This window comes from Podarcis filfolensis, assembly GCF_964270895.1.
Source record: "Podarcis filfolensis genome assembly, chromosome: 12".
Taxonomy (NCBI): domain Eukaryota; kingdom Metazoa; phylum Chordata; class Lepidosauria; order Squamata; family Lacertidae; genus Podarcis; species Podarcis filfolensis.
Window position 1 is genome coordinate 44,327,417 of NC_139614.1, and position 24,224 is coordinate 44,351,640.

The 24,224-nt window shown below is 41.7% G+C and overlaps 1 protein-coding gene and 1 long non-coding RNA gene across 3 annotated transcripts in view; one reads left to right on the forward strand and one right to left on the reverse strand.

Annotated features, from left to right (window-relative positions):
- The window catches only part of LOC310746293, a 19,923-nt gene extending 17,176 nt beyond the window's left edge, over positions 1 to 2,747 (reverse strand). Inside the window, exon 1 of one of the 2 annotated variants that reach the window (XR_014540591.1) lies at positions 2,678 to 2,747. This is a non-coding gene — a long non-coding RNA (uncharacterized lncRNA). The remainder of the gene's footprint in view (positions 1 to 2,677) is intronic. The other variant, XR_014540592.1, reaches the window with a different exon arrangement.
- A 1,231-nt stretch (positions 2,748 to 3,978) lies between these two features.
- The window catches only part of LARP4B (La ribonucleoprotein 4B), a 63,989-nt gene continuing 43,743 nt past the window's right edge, over positions 3,979 to 24,224 (forward strand). Inside the window, exon 1 of the mRNA XM_083579590.1 lies at positions 3,979 to 4,760. The gene's annotated coding sequence lies outside the window, so the exon portion shown is untranslated. The remainder of the gene's footprint in view (positions 4,761 to 24,224) is intronic.

The window sequence follows — 24,224 nt, forward strand, 5'->3', positions numbered from 1 at the left end:
ATCATGTCAACATTTCTAGTTTGAAGTGTGTCACTGCTCCATGTTGACACAATCTACACACTACAGGAAAAAGCTAAGTGGGGAGGGACAGCTTCCATTATATCTGCACTTGAATGGGCCTTCCTTCCTAGTACACATTTGCTGTTATAAACGTCAGCACTTCTGAGTGAGTCACTGGAGGATATTTGATAGAAAGCTAAAATAGGAAACTGTATATTCCTCTGATTAAATTGAGGATGGTCAGAGAGGTTTGCGATTTCAGCTGCATCCAACAGGAATGCTTGTAGGCCACAACAGATAATGCTTTCAGTAGGGTAGTAGCAAAAGAGGAGAGGATAAGGAGAAAATGTGAAAGGTCAGTGGAACAATGAACCATGTTTTTTTAAAACCACTAATCTGAAAGAACTCAAGTCATTACATTCACCACAAATACAATGATGGCACTTTGCAAGGCACATTTCAAAATCATTGTCATTATCTTATGTGAGAACGTTCAGAACATTACTGAAAAGCAAAAAAAACCCACCACTTTTTAAATGGAAGAAAGTTGACAGAGAACTAGGCTGCGTACAGACCCTACATTTAAACCCAAAGAATCCTGGGAAATTCTAGCAAGACCAAGAAAGCAGAACCCCCTGCACACTTACTTGGGAAAGCCCCATTAGTGGGGCCATGCAGGTAAGAAGCAGAGTCACACAAAGAGAAACAAGCATGTGTGTATGGCATCAGATGCAGGCAGCATGTTTATCTCCCTGCACAGAACCACAGGAAGCTGCCTTATATTGAGTCAGACTATTGGGTCCATCTAGCTCAGGAATGTCTGCACTGACTGGCAGCAGCTCTCCAGATGGTCAGGCAGGAGTCTCTCCCAACCCTACCTCAAGATGCTGGGGCCTTCTGCTTGCAAGACAGATGCTCTACCACTGAGCTAAGGCCTCTATAACACCCACAAAGGCATCCTGTGCAAGTGTTTTCTGCTTTTAACTCTTACAGAGTAATGCCTTGCTGCTGGGGACCATTCAGTATGGGTAAAATCTCTCTCCAGAAACACTGCCTGAGTGCAGAGTATGTAGAGGTGCACTGCAGCCCTCTAAGGCACATACATCTTGACTGTCATAAAGATAGGCACTTTAATAGTCTAAGCACTTTTATTGGCAGTTTCTGCTTTTGTCATACTAGCTGCCATACCCGAGGAGTTGAGTGTGCCCAGGAAGATTTTGGACCCCACCCCCACATCAGTAGACTCTACCCACTCTGGGCCATATAAAAAACTGATATTAAAAATTTCCCTATTTTCATTCATGATTTGGCATGGGGCACAGGAAGGTGCTGCTTTAGAAATATAAACCAATGCTCCATTGGTGTGCAGAACTGGTTGCACTGTTCTCTGAATGCTGTCCAAAGTGAACAGCTGAAACATTTGTCAAGAATGTAAGCCGCAAACAAGAAGTCTCCAGTTTGTAGCAAATGCCATGGAAATGCTGGGTGGTCTTCATTTCTCTTCCCCATCTTTCCCGCGGATAACATGGCGATAGCACAGTAGCCTAATTTACAGGATTGTTGTGAGGGTTGCTCATGGTGAAAAACTTTGAACGCTTAAGGGAAATGCTATACAAATATAGAAATAAATTACACATGCTTGTTAACATAAACTGTAACTCCATCCAAGCTGTTTTTCTCAGAATAGACTTTAATAGCTGTTGCCAACTCCCTGTTTCCTCCAGGCGCCACTGCTTCAATGACAGGGCAAAAAAGGAAAGAAGGTCGTGAAGGCTTTCCTCATAAAAGGGTCATTACTAACAGCATCTTGACCTTTGTGTACAAAGGTTTCTCAAGAGTGAATGAATAAAATCCTTCTGTCTTATATTGTGACTAATTAGGCAACGCTAGCAAACTTATTCTTAGCATCTTCTTGGTTAGTGGGTTAGTAATTTTCTCTTCCAAGTGAGTAAAGGAGAAACATTTAACCAAAATTTGACTTTTTTCCTTTCACTTCAGGTTAGGGCTAGTAAAACATTTGTAGGGATAACTTATTCTTTAACATTTATTGTATGGCTGAACTAGTCTGCTTATTTTGCAGGGTGGTGGCAGCAGCAGAGGAACCTACTATTTCATTGAGTTTGGCTTTTCTATTATTACTTTGGAATTTAACTACAATTATGGAAGACAGACAAAAAAATAAAATTTAAAAACAGCCTCTTTATTCATATGGCCATACCATAAACAAGTTATTCTTTAGTAGGTTGTATAGCATCTCATATTGCTTTAGAACCTTTCAACCCAATATTCTTAGTTCCATCACATTTTAGGGCAAACGGTGCCAACAGTACACAGTTTAATTTGTAACAATTTCCAGAGAGATAATTTAATCTAATCTGTAGCATTGCAATTTTAAGGACATACACCTGTATTAATTAGAAAACACTAAATTTATCTTGGAAAATTATAATACCTCAGTATAAATTTTTAAAAAATTGTAAGTGTGAAAATGGTACGAGACACTTGGAAGAGAGATTCTTACTATCTCATAGCAGAATTGGCACAATGACGATTGCTCAAAGCACATTAAAACTTGATTAGACTTACATCTACCCATAACCACCTTCCCCAAAACAAAACTTAGGCTAGAATAAATCAGAGACACTTAGCTTTGCAAGTAAGTGAAGATTGTACTCACAGAGTTTCAGGAGTTACAGCAAACAATTGTTGATAGTAGAATAAAGAAGGAAAGGTTCCAAACAACTTAAGAAAACAAAAGAACTTGATTTCCTTACAGAATAATCATGCAGTCTGCAAGCTGTAAACATCTTATTTTGCTGACATGGTTTTCCTTCAGCAGGGAGCCATCTGCATGACTCCCTCCTTCCGGGAAGGCAGAGAGAGAAGGGAAAGGGAGGAAGAGGCAAAGGCTCCTGGGATCCTGTTGAACCCTTCTCAATGGGAATTTAAGCTCAGTGCTTGGGTTAACTCTTTCATGCAAGTCAATAACTGTGTTGTTGTTTAGTCGTTTAGTCGTGTCCGACTCTTCGTGACCCCATGGACCAGAGCACGCCAGGCACTTCTGTCTTCCACTGCCTCCCGCAGTTTGGTCAATAACTGTATATTGCAACAATAACAAATCTTGTTGATCTCTCTAAAAGCTAATCTTCAGGTAGCAGATGATGATAATGCTGGGGGATGGGACAGATAAGGTTGGCAAGCTAAAACACTTCTGTATACCAAGAAGCAAGTTCCACTGAGTACAATCTATTTTAAAAGTTTATTATTTAATTAGTTTATGAATCACTTCCCATGAATTTAAAAAACAGTTGAAACCCTACATGAAAACTATTATAAAATATAAACGCAGTGAAAAACAACAACACCAGCACATACATAAAAATCAATCCAAACCTAAAGGCAAGATACTAACTTGGATTAAGGTTTTAGAAGGCTTTCTCTCAGGACATGGCCTGTCTACAACTCTCACTGCCCCTGACTATGTTCTCTGGGGCTGAGGGGTGTCCAGCAACAGGCTCCTTGCACTGCAGTGCAGTATGACAGCATAAACCATTTAAAATCGGAGTTATGCTGGGGGGGGGGAAAGAAATTTGGTTCCAAACTAGGACTAACTAGGCCCCTTTTCTTTTTCTAGTCGTTACTAAAGGGGCTACGGTAGAGTCCTAGAAAGGGAGATCTGCTGTTGCTCATTGCTCTTTTTCAAATAATTCTTTTTAAAAAACCCGAGGGAAATGTGTGACAGAACTTATTTATTTGCGCGGGCCCAACACCGGCCCTTTCAAACCACCCTTTCCTACGGAAGCCGCACGGAGGACAACCTTCCTGCATCAGCGGCCGTAAATGGAACAGCTCCCAGAGAGAGAGAGAGAATGTGCTAACCGCTACTAGAGCCTTCTGCGAATTCCTCCTCCTCCCCCTCCCTTCGCTCCCCCCACCTTCGCTCTCAACTCATGAAAGGGGCACTGACGTCACCCGCTCACTCTCCGCGCGGCTCGCTTCACGTCACGCTGCGCCCCGCGCGCCGTCCCTGCCGCCGGGCCAATCACACGCGGAGAAGGTTACCGGCCTATTTCCACCCCTCCCTCTCTCCCTCCCTCCCTCCCCCTTCCCACAGCCTCTCTCTTTCGCCTGAGCGGAGGGGAGGAGATAGTGCGCGAGGCGTTTTTCGGAGAGGGGGGAGAGGGGGCGAGTCTCCAGGCGTCGACCAATATCTTCCGCCGCCGGGGGAGGGACTTCCGCCCGGAGCCGGAAGCGGGGCTCGTGGGTCTCCCTGGCGCTCTCTCTCTCTTTCCCTCGCGCTCCGTCTCTCTCTCTCTCTCTCTGTCTCTCTCATATGCGAGCGAATTGTCTCCGCTGCTTCTTGGCGCCCAGAAGCCCCGGGGCCCGGACACCCGCCGCCGCCGCCGCTCTCTCTTCCTCCTCCCGCCTCTCCGCGCCCTTCCCTCCCTGCTTGTCGCTCCTCCTCCTCCCCGCCGCCGCCGCCGCCGCCACTCCTCCTCCTCCCCCGCCTGGGCCCCGCTGCCGCCCCCCGCCGCCCTCTCTCTCCGTCTTTCTCTTTCTCTCTCTCTCTCACCCCTTCCTGGGATTCGGCAGCGGCGGCGGCGGAGGAAGAACGAGAAGGAGGCGGCGGCGGGAGACGAAGACGGAGGCCGAGAGAAGCAGCGGCGGCGGCGGCGGCGGCAGTGAAGGATCCCTCAGGCCGGCCTCCGAGCGCGATCCCTCCCGGCCCGCCGGGGCCTTGCTGGCTGTTGGCTTGACAGGTGAGTGGAGGCCGCGTTCAGTAGCAGTCAAGTGGCGGCAGCAGGGCCGCCGCCGCCGCCGCCGCTTCCTCCCGTCACCGCCCCGAGCCGCCGCCATTTTCTCACCCGAGGCCGCTCGCGGTGGGGGGCGGGGCTGGCCGCTGCAGGGAACTGGCCCCGGTTTCGTGGCCTTGCTCCTGCCGGGAGCTCCGCACTGCGTCGGCTTCGGCCTGGTCGCCGGCAGGGAAGCGCTGGGCCCGGCGGCAGCGGCGGCATCTTCACGTGTTTCGTTTCCTTCTCCCTCCTACACGCTCGGATTTGGTGTGGGGGTGGGGAGAGAAGGAGGGAGAGATCGCCCTTTTAAGTTGATCCCAGGCTGGCCGAAAACGGAGGACACCCTACAACCATTGGGGACCCGCCCCAAGCGGCAAGCCAAAGCTCCCCCTCGCTTCGTTTCCTCAAGCTCCCCCCAAACCCCCACCGCCATAGTCCTCCTTGACTCACACCCTTATCTAAAGTTAGGAATTCAAACACACACGCCCTTCTTCCATACTTGCAAAGGGTTTGATTTAAGTGTGACAGGAGGGTGGCTTTCTACTGCTTTCTCAGCGTCTCCGGGCCGTGATTTTGATCATTTGGTGACTTTTGCCGAACTTTAAAGCAGGCAGTGAGTTTGCTGCAGTTCAGTTGAAGGCGAGAGGTCTAGGGGGGTCTTGTGTCTAAATGGTTGGCTCTCCTTAGTTCTGCATTTGAAAACATGGTGTGAGGTCGTCTGGGTCTGAAGTTCAGTAGCTGAGAAGGTGGGAGTCTGAGCCTTCCTGATGGACTGAGGAAATATGTCAGTTCCGTGTACTCACTGCGATGAAGTGGATTGTGTGCTGCTGCTGCTGCTTTTCTTTTTCTTGCAAGTGCCATACTTTTTGTGCCATTTATCCTAACCTAAGAGTGAAATGAGTTTTGGAACTCTTATGTTATGATGATACTTCATAACTGCTCCATTCCTGCCAACTTTCATCACTGCACAACCAGCTCAGCCTTTTGCTGCTGAGGATACTGTGTGCTGTATAAGAGCTGTAATAACAGAGCCATTTAATAGCCACTCTGATAGGTTTCCTGTTACGCCATTTCTGGTTTCACTCTAGTTTCTCTAATTTAGCTATTTTGGGTGGCAACTTAGGTCTGCGTTGCTGGATGCTATTCATTTTAATAACAGTTTTGCCTAATAACATTGACCACTGTGATCAAGAAACCTGTGGCCTGTGGTGACTTGGATTGATGGGAGTTGTGGTCTTCCAGATATTGATGGGCTACTTGTTTCTCTTCCATGACCTACAGACATTTGCTGAAAGTAAACTTTATGCAAATGCCTAGTCAACTGGTTACTCCTTTGAGGTTGTTGGGAGTTGTGACTTCAGCTTTTGTGTATAGATATACTAACAGAGTACTTTGTTAAAATGCTTTTTGGACAGTAGCATGGTTGCAATCACAATCTAGCTTGAAAATATGAGAGTAGACAGTATGTTGAATCCGGCTCATAGAGAGTAAACTAGATTTTTTTCCAAGGTATATAAAGGATTTCCTGTTTTGGTGTAAACATGCTACCTTTGCATCATGGGGTGGATCCAGACTAAGTTGGTTTCATTTTGTTCTCAATGAAATCTGGGACAAATTAATAATGACTTTACATATGTCCCTTTGATTTAAGTGCCACTCAGGCTGGATTTAGCCTTTGTGTTGGACTGCCTGTATACAAATTCTCTGCTTTCTATCAATTGTGAAAGTTTATGAAATAGATCCTTCTATCACAAGGCCAGAATTTTGGTTCAGGACCAAAGCTGCAGGGACAGCGAGATTGAATTTTGGCAAGCTTGAGATACAGAAGGTGAAGCCTGAATATTTTAGCTCTTGGTTTGTGGCTCATATGGTCTGGTTTTGTTGGACTTCATCAGAAGACTAAACAAATTTGTACTAAAAGCCTTTAGTCTGTTCAGAGAAGGGAGACTACATGTGGCATCATTCCAAAGACATTTGCAAACCACTTCAATACAATTCTTACTTGTCTCTTCCTTGTGTCTCCATGGCTGGTGCTCTCTTCAAACTTTTCAGTGGAACCTAGACGCTTTCTGGGTATCTTTGCCAAAAACAACAACAACAACAACCCTTCAGTTTAATGTAAAACATCTGCTTATCTATTGTTGTTGTTATTATTATTATTAATCACCATTATTATTATTATTATTATCATCATTATCATCATCATCCCCACCCTCTCTAATGTAAAGCTGATAAGCCATCTAACTGTTGGACTTAAGTAGTAAACACTTGTTCTGAAGCATGGACAGATCTCATTTGTTGCACCCCCCTTAAAAAAACAAAATCAGTTGACAATCTTTTGGTTTAATTTGTGTTTATATTCATGCAAACACCAAAATGCTGGGAAAGTATGGCTGTTAAGGGCCACACCATTAAGACGCATTAGGCAATATATATATGGTATGGTACCCTTTTATTGTCATCTTTCAGGCTTCACTACCTTCAAGCTGGATGGTTAGTGGCCAGGACCCTGAAGATCATCAGGTCCGAGCCCCTGCCACAGATAAAGCATTTTGATTCATATTTCTTTTAGGTAGTTTAAGTGAGAGAATGGTCAGGACGAAGATTGCAGTTGTGCTGATGCCAGTATAATGTGGCAGAAGCAACATAATATTGTGTACTCCAGATTGAGAGCAGCATTGTGGCAATACTTTTCTGTGGCAGGGCTCAGCTCTGTAATATTCAAACCATGAACAAAATTACCTTTGAACATGTGCAGCGTGGAATTTCCCTTTAAATGAGTTACCAGAACACTGTTTGATATGAAATATTACTTCACAGGGTGTACTTTCCTTAGAAAGTTTTGAGCCCTATTTTTGTAAAAGTGTAGATACACCATTTAAGAATAGTAAATCATTTCTGATGTATGCATATTTACTGTACCTTTTCATAAAACTTGTGAGTGCTATATCTCTTTTGTCAAGTTTTCCCCCTTCTGAGAATAAGATTATGATGGATGACAGAATTACAATGAGACTTAAGGAAGAGAAGTACGTATTAATTACATAAAGTATTGTCCAATCCTTCATATACATTGCGCTTCCTTAGTTATTTTAAAGACAAGAGTTTTCTAAGGGGACAATGATACTAACGCTACAATATAATGGAGAACTCTACTCTTGAGTTGTGTTCAGCTGAGTAATTGGAATTCATGTGTCTTAAATTATGTCTGCTAATTTCAGTAGGACACCTCTTAGTTTGACTTAACTTGGACACGACCCTTTGCCCTAACCGCATATAGTTCGCATATAGTTACAAAGCAGTAAAGCCTGACTCCTTCCTATGCCATAAACTCATAGGTAATTAGGGAAAAAGTGCTTTCTTTTTTCTCATTCTGCACTTTTCAGAAATATTAGCCTACCATACAGGATTTTTGTTTCAGGATTGTAAAACCAGCCCATGTGTAGGAGATGTACAGAACAGAAGGGTTAAGAATATAATTTAGAATAGAATTTATTATTTATACCCCACCCATCTGGCTGGGTTTGCTTCCCTTGGGGCTGTCCTGCGCTAGGAGAGGGTTAGAGTAAATGACCTCCAAGGTCCCTTCCAACTCATATAATCCTTTGTGGATATGATTGGTTGCCAGGTGGGTACTTATAACCTGGAACAGTAGCCTCAGTTGCATAGACTCCCATGTTTCTAGTCCAGTGAATAAACAGATCTGAGACATGGGTCCACTCCTCTGTCACTGAAAGCCATCCAACTCCAAGATATGGTGAAGCTTGAAATGAATCATAGGATACCATACCATATTGCCTAAATAATGCATCTGTTGAGGGTTTGGCCCCTTACATTTGCACTTGCCTGAGCGAACATGGAACGCCCTGGTGGCTACTGTTGGTTGAATTTGACTAAATTTTGAGAAACCTATACCTTCAACTCTCTGATCAAGCAACTTGTAATTGAACATGAGAAATATGACGGGAAAAGGAAAGGAAGCAATGTGACAGCACACCATTTAGAAATATAGGACATCACCTAAAATTTACCTTACGCCTATTTGGGGTTAATTTGTTAAGTGAAAAATGCAAAGTAACCAAATCAGAAAAAGATGTTCAAAGAAATCTCACCATAAGCATAACTGAGGGGCTAAACCCAAATCTTCAATAGTGGTGTCTACGATTTGCTCTCTGTGGCAAAAAATAGTTATTTCTCATTTTAAGGTTCTTTTAGATTTACTAACGGTATATACTAGAGCTTCTTCCCACCTTTCCTCCAAGAAGCCTTTCCTCTAGTTGGCCTACATGGTGGTTCTCCTGCTTCATTTTACCCTTACAACAACCCTGTCAGGTAGGTTAAGCTAAGAGACTGTGTGCTTCATTGCTGAGTGCAGATTTGAATCCTGGTCTTCCATATCCCAGACCTACACTCAACTACTACACTGCAGTGGCTAGCTTTATAAATTCTATTCTTTATATGTTATGTGTTAGATTCTACACGCCCAGTTTATACTAAGTGAGGCTAGTTAATGTTGTGTTTTGGTCTTTCAGGTGGACATTGGGCCTGATGTGTACATGTGTGGGAAGAGATACATGTCCAGGTAGAAATTATTCAGATGCATTTGTAGCAAGTGTTTGGGAAAGCTGTACTTGTAGAATTTCTGACTGGATATTCACTTCATAATGCTGTGATGGAGCTCCACACATTTATAGATGCCAAGCAGAAATTCTTCAGTGAGGACATCACAAGTGTTGGGAGAAGGTGTACCTGTAGAATTACAGGTTTCCTGTTTAATACACATATTAGCTGTCTGTATTAGTTCCCTATTTTAGGAAGAATCTGGTGATCCAGAAACTTTTAATGCCTTCGTTGAGAAATTTTATTTATTCCTGTAATTGCTCCTCCCTGTTTCCTTTCACCCTTAACTTCTGTCTTATATTCTCCTCCCCAACCGGCACTTCCTCTCATCCCTGAATTAAAGAATTTCCTGGAAAATTACTGGTGCTAAACTGCAGGAGAGATAACACAAAATATTTACGACAATTTTTGATAATAGAATAATGGTTACTTTTACTAACCATTTTAGCTTTTATTTTAAATCTTAGGTGATAGAGTACTGATTTTGTTAAATAGCAGTAATATTACATGGTATTGACCCAAAACTCTGGTACGAGCAAAGTCATTAAAAGTTGCTTGTTTTACTTGGCTCCAAATCGGAGAGTTTAAAAAAGGTTTGGGCTCTTACGTTATGTTTTATGGTTGAGGATATTTTAATGAATACTTCCTGGTTCAATGCTGCTGGACTATTAATTGTTTCTAATGAAATACAACAACTGAGATTTCATCCCTCTTTCCAAATATATTGTTCCTTTTTCTAGATGTCTGCTTTAGCCTGTTGATACCCATAATTATTTTTTGCTACTTGAGAAACATTGGAAGCCTCTTCAACCCTTAAAGTGAGCAATGGCTATCTATTCTATCAGTGCAGGAGCTATGGTGACTACCAGTGTTAGAAATAAATCAGGCGCGTTTTGCGACTCACGCGTTTGCAATTGTAACCACATGGAGATCTCTGGGTGCCTGGTTGGCAACTGGGGAAAGCAAAATGTCATTTAGAGAAGGGTTTGAAATATTGTAATTGAAGCTTGAATTTGTTTTATTCTGGATTATTTTATTTGATTTTTTAATGTGTTGTAAACAGTTTTGATATTTGTTCTTTAAAAGATAAAGCGGTACAGAAATGATGCTGCTGATAATGATAATAGCAATTAATAAATAATAAGACATTCTATTGCAGCAACTATAACCCATCTGTAAGGTACAATTTAGCGATTATATATTTCTAACATTGCTGACTAGGTAGCGGGGGTATTGTTTGATTCGGACTCTGTGATGGAGACCAAATTTGGCTGTAAACAACAGAAGTACATGGGTGCAATTTGTTTTGTTTTGTTGGAAATTTAAAATGTAAGAGTTATTTGTGAAGGACTGTAGCTCAGAACATCTGCTTTGTATGCAGATTCAATCCCTGGCATTTCCAGTAGGACTGAAAATTCCTCTGTTATTGAAACCCTGCAGAACCAGGTCCAGTCAGCATAGACAATACTGAGCTAGATGGACCAATGGTCTGGCTTGGTATAAGGCAGCTTCCTATATTCCTGTGTCTTAAGTAAAGCATAGTACAGTCATACTTTGGTTTCCGAACAGCTTCGTTCTCGAATGTTTTGGCTCCCGAACGCCGCAAACCCAGAAGTGACTGTTCTGGTTTGCGAACTATTTTTGGAAGCCGAATGTGGGGCTTTCAATTGGCTGCAGGAGCTTTGGTTTCCGAACGTTTTGGAATTTGAACAGACTTCCGGGATGGATTTTGTTTGACTTCCAAGGTACAACTGTAGTATGAATATCTTTTTTTCCTGGACCTGGCAAAATAAAACAAGTAAAAGTGAATAATGCAGTGAATATTATTTGATTTCAAAATATTGTTTGAGATCCAAAGAGCTGATTAGGCTCATGCAAACAGATTGTGGTAGCCTACTGTTTTGTTTTTTACTTTCACTGGCTAACCCCATGCCTTGTTAAAAATGTATTTTGAAGTTTGCTATATAGTTTGGTGGGAGTGATGTTTGTGGGGAGAAGTCTAAAGTTTCCCTTCTTTGGCTTCTTGTTACACCTTCAAGTCATTGTTAAACAAAAATCCATCTGCTGTTCGGATTGCTATAGTTCGGATTGCTATAGTCTTTGAGAGCTGCTCTGTGTAAATGCAAGTGTTGGGTCATCGTGCTTAAATCACTTGACTCCTGAAACTGTTGCTACATCAAGATGGAATCCAGAGTTACAAAATGGGAAATGCAGGCTGGGAAGAGTGGCATGAGGATCTTTGACAATCATGATTTATTTATAAATGCATGCTTTCACAGAATGGATGTGCATGGCTTGTATTGGCCTTAAGTGGCAGGCAAGCTAGAACATTTGAGAAAATAGCCTGAAATTCTGCTTCAGTATGTGTGACACTGGGAGCAAGTACATGAAACATGAACAGTCATCGGTGGTGGCAAACTAATTACCAGAAATACTTAACAGAGGAAGCTGTCTTTAAACATTAGACTTCTAAGGTATGTGTAATTGAGAGAACGTATGTGTCACCCAAACTAAAACTTGGTTTAGCTTTTGACAAAACATGTTAGTCAAATGCATAACACATGGAGCACTGTTTTCCAAACTTGAAGTCTATGAAAACATCCAATTGTGCAACTTGTATGCTAAATTATAAATGTTGGTCCAGGCTACTGCCTCTCCTGTACAAAAGTCTAGGTAGGTTTAGCACAAGCTAGAAATCTTGTCTTTTCATATGCACTGTAATGTCAGCTTTATATACTCTGTAATCAGACTGTCTAGAGCAGGGTTCTGTAATACTAAAATTTAACCTGATTGAAACAGGCAAAACTAGAATTCTGAACATGTATGAACGTTATTTAACACTTGTACAAAGGATCACTTTGTGTGTGCTTTTAATTGTGGCATTGCTTTAGGTGCCTCTAATGAAAATTGATACAATAAATGAGAAGTTGTTCAAAAAATCAAAAGCCACACTTGTAACTTGGTAGGCAAATCTGAGCATGGCAGATCAAAAGTCAGACCAGTAGTGACCCTGTTCATTTTAAGGTTACATCTATGTGCTGCATGGCCAAATTATCTGCTATGGACACACTAAGTTCAATCTTTGAGAACAAGCTGTATAAGCCAGCGGAAGAAATTGGTGCAGATTTTAGTTGACTAACATAAATTATGTTTCGAAGCCTGAAAGTTAGATAACCTTTTATAGTAGGCTTACTGGTATTTCAGAGACACATTGTTAAAATTCTGTAGTGCATATAAATCTGGCTAGGTAACTTCAACCCACCACTCTTTTGACCCACCACTCATGTTTTCTTGCTATTGTGTCATCCCTGCAGTTCTCCAGCTTCCTTTTCGTATTTCCCTCTTTAAACCGAGAAGCAAAATGAGCCTTTTCTAGTATTGTAGAATGATTTCCAGTGCCAACACCATTCCCTTATGTTTAAACAGAAAAGAACAGTGATTTCCTTGTTAGCAAAGCTGTTTAAAGCTTGACACCAGTTGCCTGTATGGTGAGGTTCCAGCTTCATGTCATAAACAGCTACTTGCTGGTGAAGTATGCTGAATTGTATTGAGTTGTCCTCCCCATTCTCTCATTGATTAAAATTAAAGGGCAGGGTGGTCTGAACAGGGCCCAACGGTTGCTCGAGGTCTTGGCCCTCTGCAACAATCGACACCCCATCCCTGCAGCTGGTCTTCTCCTGCCTTCCCAAAGGCAGGTAAGTGAGTTGCTGGGCTTTGGGGAGGAAGTGTGAGGGCTCTGTCAGGGTCCCAGAGTCCTCTCTCCTCTTTCCCAAAGCTCAGTTAGCACTTCCCCAGCTTTGGGAAGGAGATAGGAGGCCTCTAGGACCCTGCCAGAGTGCCTTGTGCCTCTTTCTCAAAAAAACAGTGACTGACTCACTCACTTACCCAGCTTTGGGAAGGCTGGGAGAAGGGCATCAAATTTTGGGCTCACTTCTCTCCCCACCCCCAACAAGCCAGTGTGCAGCCTGCAGGTTCCATGTAAGAGTACTCTTGAGACTCACTTGGTATGAAAATAGATATAGGGATTTAGATTTAGAACCCCTCACTCCACATCCTTAATGACTACTTGACGTGTGATACAAAACTTTCATTGCTTCATAAGCTGATTGTTGTTGCCACCATTGTGCTCCATGAACACTGCAATAAATTTAGCAACAATATAAAGGACAGGCTTTTCCTTTGTAGTGAAAAACAAAGAGCTCAAGATTTCCTAAAGGCTACGTTAAGCAACTGTCAGAAAGATATTGCTAGTCAGTAGTGTGTGAGCTCAGGCAGGCAATCGGTAAATGGACAGGGCCTTAGCATAACTGGAAATACTGTGGTTGCATGTTGAAAACTCATTTTCAGATACTTGGTATTATAACTAGTCTATCAACCTCAATTGACCCAGAACTGCTTGATTAGCCTAACTAACCAACCCTCTCCTAGCATGCTACAAGGTTTAGTCACTTTTCAGTGCATTAGTGAAAAAGGTATACAAATGTAACTAAAATTTGTGTCCACAAAGGAAATTGTTGCATCCTGCTTGGAGGGTAAAGTAATTTTCTTGGAGGATGATATGCTTCCTAGTTTGCTATTTATCTCCATGAAATAATTTCCAACCAGTTATTAGTACAGTGGTACCTCGGGTTAAGTACTTAATTCGTTCCGGAGGTCCGTTCTTAACCTGAAACTGTTCTTAACCTGAAGCACCACTTTAGCTAATGGGGCCTCCTGCTGCTGCCGCGCCGCTGGAGCACGATTTCTGTTCTCATCCTGAGGCAAAGTTCTTAACCCAAGGTACTAATTCTGGGTTAGCAGAGTCTGTAACCTGAAGTGTATGTAACCTGAAGTGTATGTAACCCGAGGTACCACTGTATAAAACACTGTCCATCTAGTACATGGGTAGGGAAGCTTTTCGGTTTCACGGACCAGATCCTGCTGGAACAGGATTGCACAGCCAATGCAGGATTAATCTCTTTGCTCACATTTACAAGCCGGCGTCACCAGTGATGTCTGCTGGTGGGGAGGTGCTTTTGGGAAAATGACCTCATGGGTGAAATTGTACCCTGTAGCAGACCAAGATTCTCCCCCAAACCTGGAGGTTCCTTGCCTGTGATCTAGCAGAACATTATAGTTTGAACTTTAGGTGTAGTGCTAATAGCAGCAAGGCACTTTTTATGTTTTTAGCTTTAGGAAACCCCAGATGCTCGAGCAGGCAATCATTGGAAGTGTAGCATGTTAGTAATGGCAAGATACTTGTTTGAAAAGCAAGTACCGTATTTTTTGCTCTATAAGACTCACTTTTCCCCTCCTAAAAAGTAAGGGTAAATGTGTGTGCGTCTTATGGAGCGAATGCAGGCTGCGCAGCTATCCCAGAAGCCAGAACAGCAAGAGGTATCGCTGCTTTTGCTGCGCAGCGATCCCTCTTGCTGTTCTGGCTTCTGAGATTCAGAATATTTTTTTTCTTGTTTTCCTCCTCCAAAAACTAGGTGCGTCTTATGGTCTGGTGCGTCTTATAGAGCGAAAAATACGGTAATTCATGACATCCTGCCAAGCAGTGGTGCAAATGTTTGCTACAATGGTCATAATTAATCATTCCCAGTTCCATAGATGATTGATATACCACTTCTTTTTTACCCAAGGCATTAACAGAAACAAAGCCTACCCTGTTTGTATTGCCACACGCTGCTCATCAATATGCTATTCCTTAAGATGAGTTCAAGCTGCTTAAAGTCACACCCTTATTTCAAAACCCAGAAAGGCTCAAGAGCTAATTATGCTATCACATTAAAAGACCAGTTCTACCTTTGAAGTGCAGCTATTCCTCAGAGTGCCTTTTTATCATCTTTGTCTGCTATACCTGCTGTGACTCTACCTGGCTGGAAGTACACTGGCCACAGTTACCTATGCCCCAGTAACTTCTTGTTAAGCCTTGCTGTGTTTTGTAATTAGGGCTGCCTTTGAAAATAGCCTGCAACCTAACTCGTCCAAAGTATGACTGCAAGCTGCAGCTGGGAGATTTCGATCATATTCATACCAGTGCTTTATCAAGTGCACTGGCTCCAGTCCATTATGAGGCCAAATTAAAGAGGGCACCTGAAAGATTGCTGCCTTCCACATGTACTGACCTGAATGTTAATGTCCTCTTCACAGACCTTCTTTTGGTGCCCCTGCCAAATAAGTGAGCAGGATGACTAGCGGTGAGTCAGTGGGCCTCCTTGGTGCTGGCAACCCAGTTGTAGAATGCCCTCCCTGATGAGGCTTGCCTAGCACTGCCTTTATGGTCACTTTGGTGCCAGGGGAATACTAGTTTAAAAGTCTGTACATTGTAACACAGTTTATTTGCTTCATGTTTTTATCCATGCTGTAAAACTGGCTTTATCTGGAACTCCTTTAGCTCTATTTGGGCATTGTATTCCAAATCAGTGTTAGAAACTCAGATATACTGTATTTTTCACTCCATAAGGCGCATCTAGTTTTTAGAGGGGGGAATCAAGAAAAAAATATTTTATCTCCCCCCTCCCCAGCCCCAAAGAGCAGCGGACAGGTCTTGGCTTCCTCTTTAGCCATGCACAACCTCTCCAGCCGGGAGAGGCTGCGTGCGGCTAAAGAAGCCAAGACAGCGAGCGGGATCCATCCTTACTTTTTAGAAGGGGAAAAGTGCTTCTTATGGAGCGAAAAATATGGCATAAGCTAGGTGCCAAATGGCTCCTTAAACCAGGGTTACAGTCTCCAATATCTGGTTGCCATTTTGGGGCGAGATGGTTTTTCAATAAGACTTTTTGGTTCCTGAAATTCATTCTGATTGTACAGATAAAATATGATGGATAGAATTCTACAGGATGGGGTATATTAGTGTGTGAAAACAGTCAGGATCCAAGGATCCCCTGGCATGCACCTCCAGATGGTGGAGACATCAGGCACCATCCTGGCCCCCAGGCATCTTCACCAGGTCCAAGTGGCTGACAGCCAGGTGCAAAATGTGCCTGGCACCTGGCAAATATCAAATGCTGTTCCAAATGTGTGAAGAGGCCTATGCACCAACCACACGTATGCAGTGAGCACATGATTGGCGTTGGTCTGATGAGGGTGCTTCTACATACCACTCCACTTGTTTAATTCTATGTAGCATCTTGCCTGATGAAGAAATGTAGAGAACTGACATTTTGGTTGGTCCCAATGAAGGTATTACTCAGCTGTGGATCTTGACCTGTAAAAAACCCTCCTCTCAGGGTTCTTATCCCTCGGTTGCAAATACTAGGCCAGGCATCCCCAAACTCGGCCCTCCAGATGTTTTTTGACTACAGTTTCCATCATCCCTGACCACTGGTCCTGTTAGCTAGGGATGATGGGAGTTGTAGTCCCAAAACTTATGGAGGGCTGAGTTTGGGGATGCCTGCACTAGGCGCATAGAAGTTGTCCCAGTTGAGGGATATGACCAGCACATTCCTTGCTGCCTAGCAACCTTTCACATGTTTGATACCCACAACTCCCTATGACCTGAGCAGGGCTCTTTTTCACTGGAGCTGTTTTATAATATTATATTTTACTGCAACGGTGTTACTAGGTGGCCTACATAAATTCCATGAATAGAATAAAATGATAAATATAACCACACTGTGAAATTCCTGTATGATGAAGTAGTATAATTCTACGAGGCACCAAAAATTTCTCATTTCTTTCTAATTTTACACTAAATTCTTATAAAAGGGGAAGCAGCCTTGAATCTCATTAAACATCCATGGAATTGTTAGAATTTTTCTGAATGAGCAGAAAAGTAATTCAGAAACTGGTGTGGTGATGCTAGAGGGTAAATGCAGAAGTTGTCATGCCGTGTTTCCTGTTATGCCCAATCTTTTAAATATGCAGTCAATGGGAGCAAAACACTTTTATTCCTGCTTCTCAGATCTAATGAAGTTTGTGAAACTCATACAGCTGCTTGGCCTTGCCTGGAACAAACACTATACATTGGCCTCACTATGTGGTTGAACTTAGATTAGCACTCTCATTAACAAGTTGCATGGCTGCCATTGCCACCCCATAGTGGTGGTGACTCACAGCCTCTGACTTGCAACATATTCTCCAGCGTGAGTCTACTACGTCAACATTAGAAAAATGTTCATAAGAGATGCTCAGATCATTGCTGACTGAATTTTTGTAAACGGTTCAGCCCGGTACGTTTTCAGGAAATTTTAAAGGTTACTTCTGTTGGTTGGTTATGTTTGTGATCATTATCACTGAAAAGAGCTCTTGCCTCTTACACACCTTCTCCTTGCCCTGAGGCTGATTCAAAGGGGAAGATGGAAGTGAACTTTAATTAGTCATTTGCACTTGTAGCAGCTGCCAAGAAGGAAAAAGCCACCCTGGGAACTTCTTTCTTATGGAGTTCATCTGGGGGCTCTGCAAAACCCGGGGGGGGGGGCTACTGTTTGAGGGGTTGTGGGATTCAGTTTCCTAGTACTCAGAGAGCAGCCATTGCTTCACATCTTCCTGAGTTGATTCCGGGTAGCATAGAAGAAGTTCTGCCTAAGTTTACAGCAAACTCTGTTTTATATTAAAGGAAGTAAACTTGTGCAGAAGAGACATGGGTTTTGTTAACTTACAAATCACCAACATAGTTTTGTGATAAATGGTTGCCAGCTTGAGGTTCTTCTAACATTAACAGTTAAAACCTGGGAAGAGGAAGCATTGATGAAAAGGCTCCTATGCAATGTTTTCTGTATGCTCTTTTTTGCCTCTTCAAAGTTATGCCAAAAGGATACCCAAATATTCATTTCCTTTGGGGGTTTCTTTACTGCTTTTTATACTTGTAACCCCAGCATTCCTGTGCTTTTTCCTGTTTTACAGTGTAGTTCTGTGCATGTTGACTTGGAAATTAGTTCTGCTATATTCAGTAGAAATTACTTCCTTATAAATCTATTAGAATTGAAGCCTTGAGGTCTAAGTTACATTTTTAAGAAGTTTAAGAAGTTTAAGAAGTTTTAAGAAGTTTTGTTGTGCACTGTTTTTGTTTTATTTAAAAAATCTAGACTATAGCGTAAGTGGTATATAAGATAAAAACAAGTTCTAAAAACAAAGCATTTCAGAAAACTCTGAAAGCAATGAAATCATTTTTACGCATTCTAAAAACAATATAACAATTTGTTCAAATATATGATTGCATATAGATATTTGGGGATTCCTTCTGTGAAGAGGTGTTCGGTTGTTTTGTAGCCTTGGGTGGTACTGAAACAGGCAATTTGCAGGTGTATGTTCCAGAGAGAAATGGGCTAGGAAATACTTCCATCCTGTTGACAATGCTATACTGAAATATATATTCAGAATTGTCAGGCAAAATAATTTAAGTTCAAAATACAAAGTTTTTTGTGACATACCTTTGAAATTCATAGGTAGTTACTATATTCTGATTTACTAGGTTATGGTAACTTTAGTTCCAGGAGCTGAGAGTGTTCCAGTTTGTTTGGGGGGGAAATTAAGTGGCTTTGTTTGTTTGTTTTAAAATCAAAGCTATCCATACAGCATCAAATTACTGAACTTTGTAACCATAAGTAGGATAAATGAGTTGGAAACCGTTACAAAATTAACACGTTATGTGTGGAGTCTGGTAAAGCTCAGTCTGATGGTGTAGAAATTGATTCTTTGTGTTATAGAAACTAGGACAGGATACTTCTTGTAACAAACATATCAAACCCTTAACATACAGCTAGTCAAGCTCTGTAGTTCAGTTGCATTCCTTTCTTCTTGGTCTCATTTGATCTGTGTTTCATTAATGCGCTCAGGATTACAGCTTAAAACCTTAGTTTCCTTAACTGCTGTATCCAAACCGAAAGAAACACTACCTTGAATAAATGGAATAAAATGAGACCAGCTTTTACTTTAGATGACATCACCTGAAGAAGTTTTTTAAAAAAAGTTAGTGGTTAGTGTGATAGACATTTGGGCTAATGTGCAATTAGTCTTGAAAATGTTTGGTTATGACACAGTGTAGCTGTAATGATTTCAGGTGTCTTATAATAAAATTAGTAAGATTATTCCTGAAAGATGACTTGCAGAGGTACCTGTCAGATTAATTGTTGTAGGCCAGGAAGAGTGTGCGTGTGCGTGTGCCTATGTGTTTTGAAAATGAAAGTTTGCTTTTGGTATATATTTCAATATAGAAATTAAACTTTGTAGTCCCTACACTAGTGGTGAACTCAAGTCACTTGGGCAAAAGAACTGCTGGGGAGACATTTCTGTTGCACATTTACTTGTGTGCAGAAGTCTTTCCATTTCCCTTTTGGTTTCAGCCTCCTGTGCAGCTAAAAGCACTCTGAAGGATCTCCTGATCCTCTGGAATCAGTTTTGAATGAGGGATTAGAAGAAGAGAAATTATTATAACCCTAGCAGAAGTGCAAGCACCCTCTGCTTCTGCAGCTCAGTCATTTTGGAACTACGACGTCAAGTTTTAAATTTATGATTTTATAATTGAAAAACTTTATTGTGAAATAAAGTATAATAAAGTTGAACATTAGTTATAAATTTATATAATTCATAAGATAAATAAAGTTACATTCTGCCAGTGAACCTATTCATCTGGAGTTTTGTCATGTTTCTTTCCCGTATGTTAATCAAACTTTTTCAGCTGAAAAGTGATGCGCTTCTCCAAATGGGTCTATTTTTAGAGCAAACTTAGTATGAATGTTTCACCTTGTGTTAAAATTGAAAATGTGGTTTAAATATTGGGTGTGATTAAGCAGTGTTCTCTGTACTCTTTATTAAGGTAAGCAGATTCACATAGTGGTGCAGGAATCCTGCAAGAGAAAGTATGAATGAAAATTTTTCCAAGAGCGGGCTTTAGAGTTTTCAACATGTTGGAATCCTTTCGCTTGATCAAAGCTGCATTTTAAAATCCTTTGTTAATACCTCATTTCAGGTTATACCACCTTCCCATGTAGTTCCTCAACAAAAACTTGCTGCTAATGACAGTTCAGCAAAACTGATGAGTCACCAAGCTAATGCTTTCCAAAACAGCTTGATTATTAGTGTTGAGGCATTGAGATTTTATGCTTAAATGGACAGCTGTTCTTGGTTGGATATTTCAATTTATCCCTTATTGAGGAAGCAGAATAGAGCAAAGCTAAACAATGGTTGACCTGAACCTTTGAATCGGTGCCAGAATGCTAGTTCTATTATTTGCTGCCTTAGAAGTGTTGAGCAATGATGAAGCCCCTAGGAAATGGCTTTACATTGGGCAGTAATGCTTGTTGAATCTGCAGCTTGTCTTCCTGAAATAAATACTATTTTATTAGAGGAGGAAGACATTAAGAAGGCCTTTTTCATAAGGGACTGCAATCAAATTGGATTTGGTTTAAGCAAACATAAGAATCGATTTGGCATTCTTGCTTCACTCCTGCCTTTGGCTAGTGTATGGTGAGGGGGAAGAATGGGCATAGCTGTTTATAGCAAGTTTCTTGTATTAAACTTCCCTCTTCTTACCTTGGAGCTGATTGCAAGGGAAATCTTTTTTGAAAACTTTATTTATTTAATTCAAGCTCGTTCAGATCTTGTTTTCCAGAGATCCTTGTTAGTAAGGGTTTGTCCCTGTGATGAAATCGCTTTCAGTAATTTAACTGTACAAGCCAAAGTGTCACAATACGCAGTTGGTTCCTGCATCATGGATTTTACCGAAGTTGCGTAATAATGACTTAAGAAGCAAGTATGTAGTCCAGTTTTGTCATTGGGGTGTCTATAAATGGTCCTCTGCTGCAGTCACTCTGAGCCAGAGGCTTATGATACTTAAGTTGGCAGGTGGTGTTAGCATAGTTTCAGTCCCTAAATAACAATCAATGTGCTTAATAATAAAACACAATGCAGTTAAGAATATAAAAATAACAATTGCCTATCATGCCTAATGGCTGATTTTTAGTACTGGCATCCTAATGCATTATTGGTAGCAAACTGGACTGGTAATGGTTTCTTAGAAGGGTCTGTTGCAGCTTCCCTTCTCACCAGATTTCAGCACCGTGTGATGGGAGATAAAAGCCAGGCTGCATCATGAAGGGTGTGAGGACACAGCCGTTCAGGATCTTCCTGGACTTTTCTGACTTTCCATTGGAAATGAGGGATAGTGTTTGCCCTGTCAGTGAAGCATGGACAGTGGAGGAAGGGTACTGTGCCAGCAGCCACTACATAGACTTCTCAATTCATACCATTTTACCTTATTGTGTTTGGGCTTCCCCCAACTTTTCTATCGTTGACAGTCCCCCAGGAAAGGGGCAGCGGGGGGGTTCAACATAAGTTGATAATTAAAAGTGAACTATGAGCACCCTATCTTTACTACTTACAAGTAAAGAAATACTACATCATCCCCCAGACAAGCAGCAGCAGATGCATATAAATTGCCATAGCTTATAAAACAAAAAACTGTGTCTCACTGCATTGCATCAAAAGTGATAGACACACTACAGTAAGCTGATTTCCACTGGGAACATGGCTCTTGAATGAAGGTCTTAATTTTGCACCTGGGTGCATGTCCGAAGTGGTTGAATGGAAACTCAGAATTCTTTAATTTCTAAATTTCCATTGATCACTTTGGGAGAATTTTTGTTACTGCCACTGTCTTTATTTTAAAAGCTATCTGAAACATTTTAGTCTTTTTCTTAACTTTGGTGGTCTCGTAGCCACTACTTTGTGGTTCAGTCAATGAGTGAAGAGCTAATGAACATCAGTATGTGCTTGGTTTTTGTGTTTAAAAGAAAAATCCTCTGGGGCTGCTTCTTGAACTTTGAACCAGGGCAACAGCCATTAGACTTTGTCTGTTGCTATGCACCTAGAATGCTGAGTTGTCTTTGGCAAAACCACAAAGCTGTTGGATTGTTCAGCTCTGTCGCAGCTATTTGTATTGTCCAGAGCACTCTGACCGTGTTCAATTAAATGCAAGTCCTGTACAAATGTGATCCAAAATGGATTCTTTGTTGTTGTTCTCCTTCTTGTTGTTGTTTGTTTTTGAAGGCTGCTAAATGTATTATCTGGAGTAGCTTGGAAGGCCTCATCCCTTCAGATGACTTACTATAATATGAGAATATTTTAATTAAATACAACCAGTAATGTGACGATAGGAGCTTTGCTTTGGAAGCTACTGCAAGCCTCAGCAGTGAAAATTGTAAACTGTAGAGACATCCATTAGGCGTCCAATGATTATGTTATCACCAGAGTTAGACTGTCATCTACAGAGGCTTAGCTTCTGAAGCACAGTTCTTATTGTCACAGTACTGACAACATCTTCAGTAAGCTCTCTTTCCTAAAAGATAGTTTAAACCAGGGGTTGTCAACCTGGTCAACACTAGTAGGCGTTTCAGGATTCTAGGTGAGCGGTAGGGGGTTCTACGGCACAAGCTGAATCTTTCTTCTATCAAGTGCTGGTGGGCGGTAAGGAAATTTTACCATCAAGAAAGATGCCTTAGTGGGTGGTAGGTATAAAAAGGTTGACTACCCCTAGTTTTAACAGTTAAATGAGTCTGTTTCCCTACGGGACCGCCTCTCCTGGTATGCCCCACAAAGAAACTTACAGTCTTCAAATAAAAACATCTTGAAGGTCCCAGGCCACAGAGAAGTTAGGCTGGCCTCAACTAGAGCCAGGGCTTTTTCAGCTGTGGCTCCGACCTGGTGGAACACTCTGTCACAAGAGACTAGGGCCCTGCGGGACTTGACATCTTTCCGCAGGGCCTGCAAGACAGAGCTGTTCCGCCAGGCCTTTGGCCAGGGCACAGCCTGACTCCCTCCCTTGGCAATCTTCGCGGAGCTCTGGCCCAATGGTGGTCAGTGGCTTGAATTTAATTAATTTTATAATGAATGATTTTAGAGTGTTGTTTGTGCTGTACTTTTGTACTGTTTTATTGTTGTTAGCCACCCTGAGCCCGGCTTCGGCTGGGGAGGGCGGGATATAAATAAAATTTATTATTATTATTATTATTATTATTATTATTATTATTATTATTACCTTCTCTCTCAGCTTGAGGCCAAGGATAAACTAGAACTGGGGGCCCAGCCAGATCACCATAAGAAGCTAATGTTCCTGCCAAGATTGAGCATGGAATAGAGTGGCAGTGACTGGTGTAAAAAATAGAGACTTCCATCTATTGCATGGCACTCAGCTCTCGAAAGCTGAGTGCTGGTAGCTTAGCATCTGTCTGATCCTTACTTGAGGCAGGGAGGACAACTGCAGTGCCAGGTTGCTAGATGTAGAGATATTTAAAAAACTTAAACCAGTAATTCCAGTACTAAGTGGTAGAGAGCACTAGTGTGCCATGACAAGTTTGTTTGTTGGTATCATGTAGCATAAGGTTTCCACCCACTTACCCTGAGAGGCGACTGTCTTCAGTCACTGTACTTTCTGAGTTGGTTATGGCTTTTCCTGAGAAGCTGCCATCAGGGTGGGTATTTGTGTCATTCCTTTGCATAAAATGGCAATTTTTTATGTGCATGCCCACTGCAGAACTGTCTGCCTTCAGAGGAAGGGCCCAGAACAAGTAAATTTTTAGAAAGGAATAGTCTTGACATGTTTAAGGGATGGTTGCCTATCATTGACTTCTGATTTTAAAGGCAACCTTCATCTTTTTTATTAGACTAGAAAAAATAACTCTCAGAATATTAATTTCTGCAATAGGCAGTTCATGTTGTGCTACTAGTGTGAATGGAGTATATTTTGTGATTTAACTATTTTATATGGTTTTGGTTTATTGTACTTCTATTGTACCTTTATTTGGTACTTTGAGTGCCTTTGGCACCCAAAGCAGTATATCAGTAAACTATAATGGAACACAGATTTCCTCCATGTAACTAACTGAACTT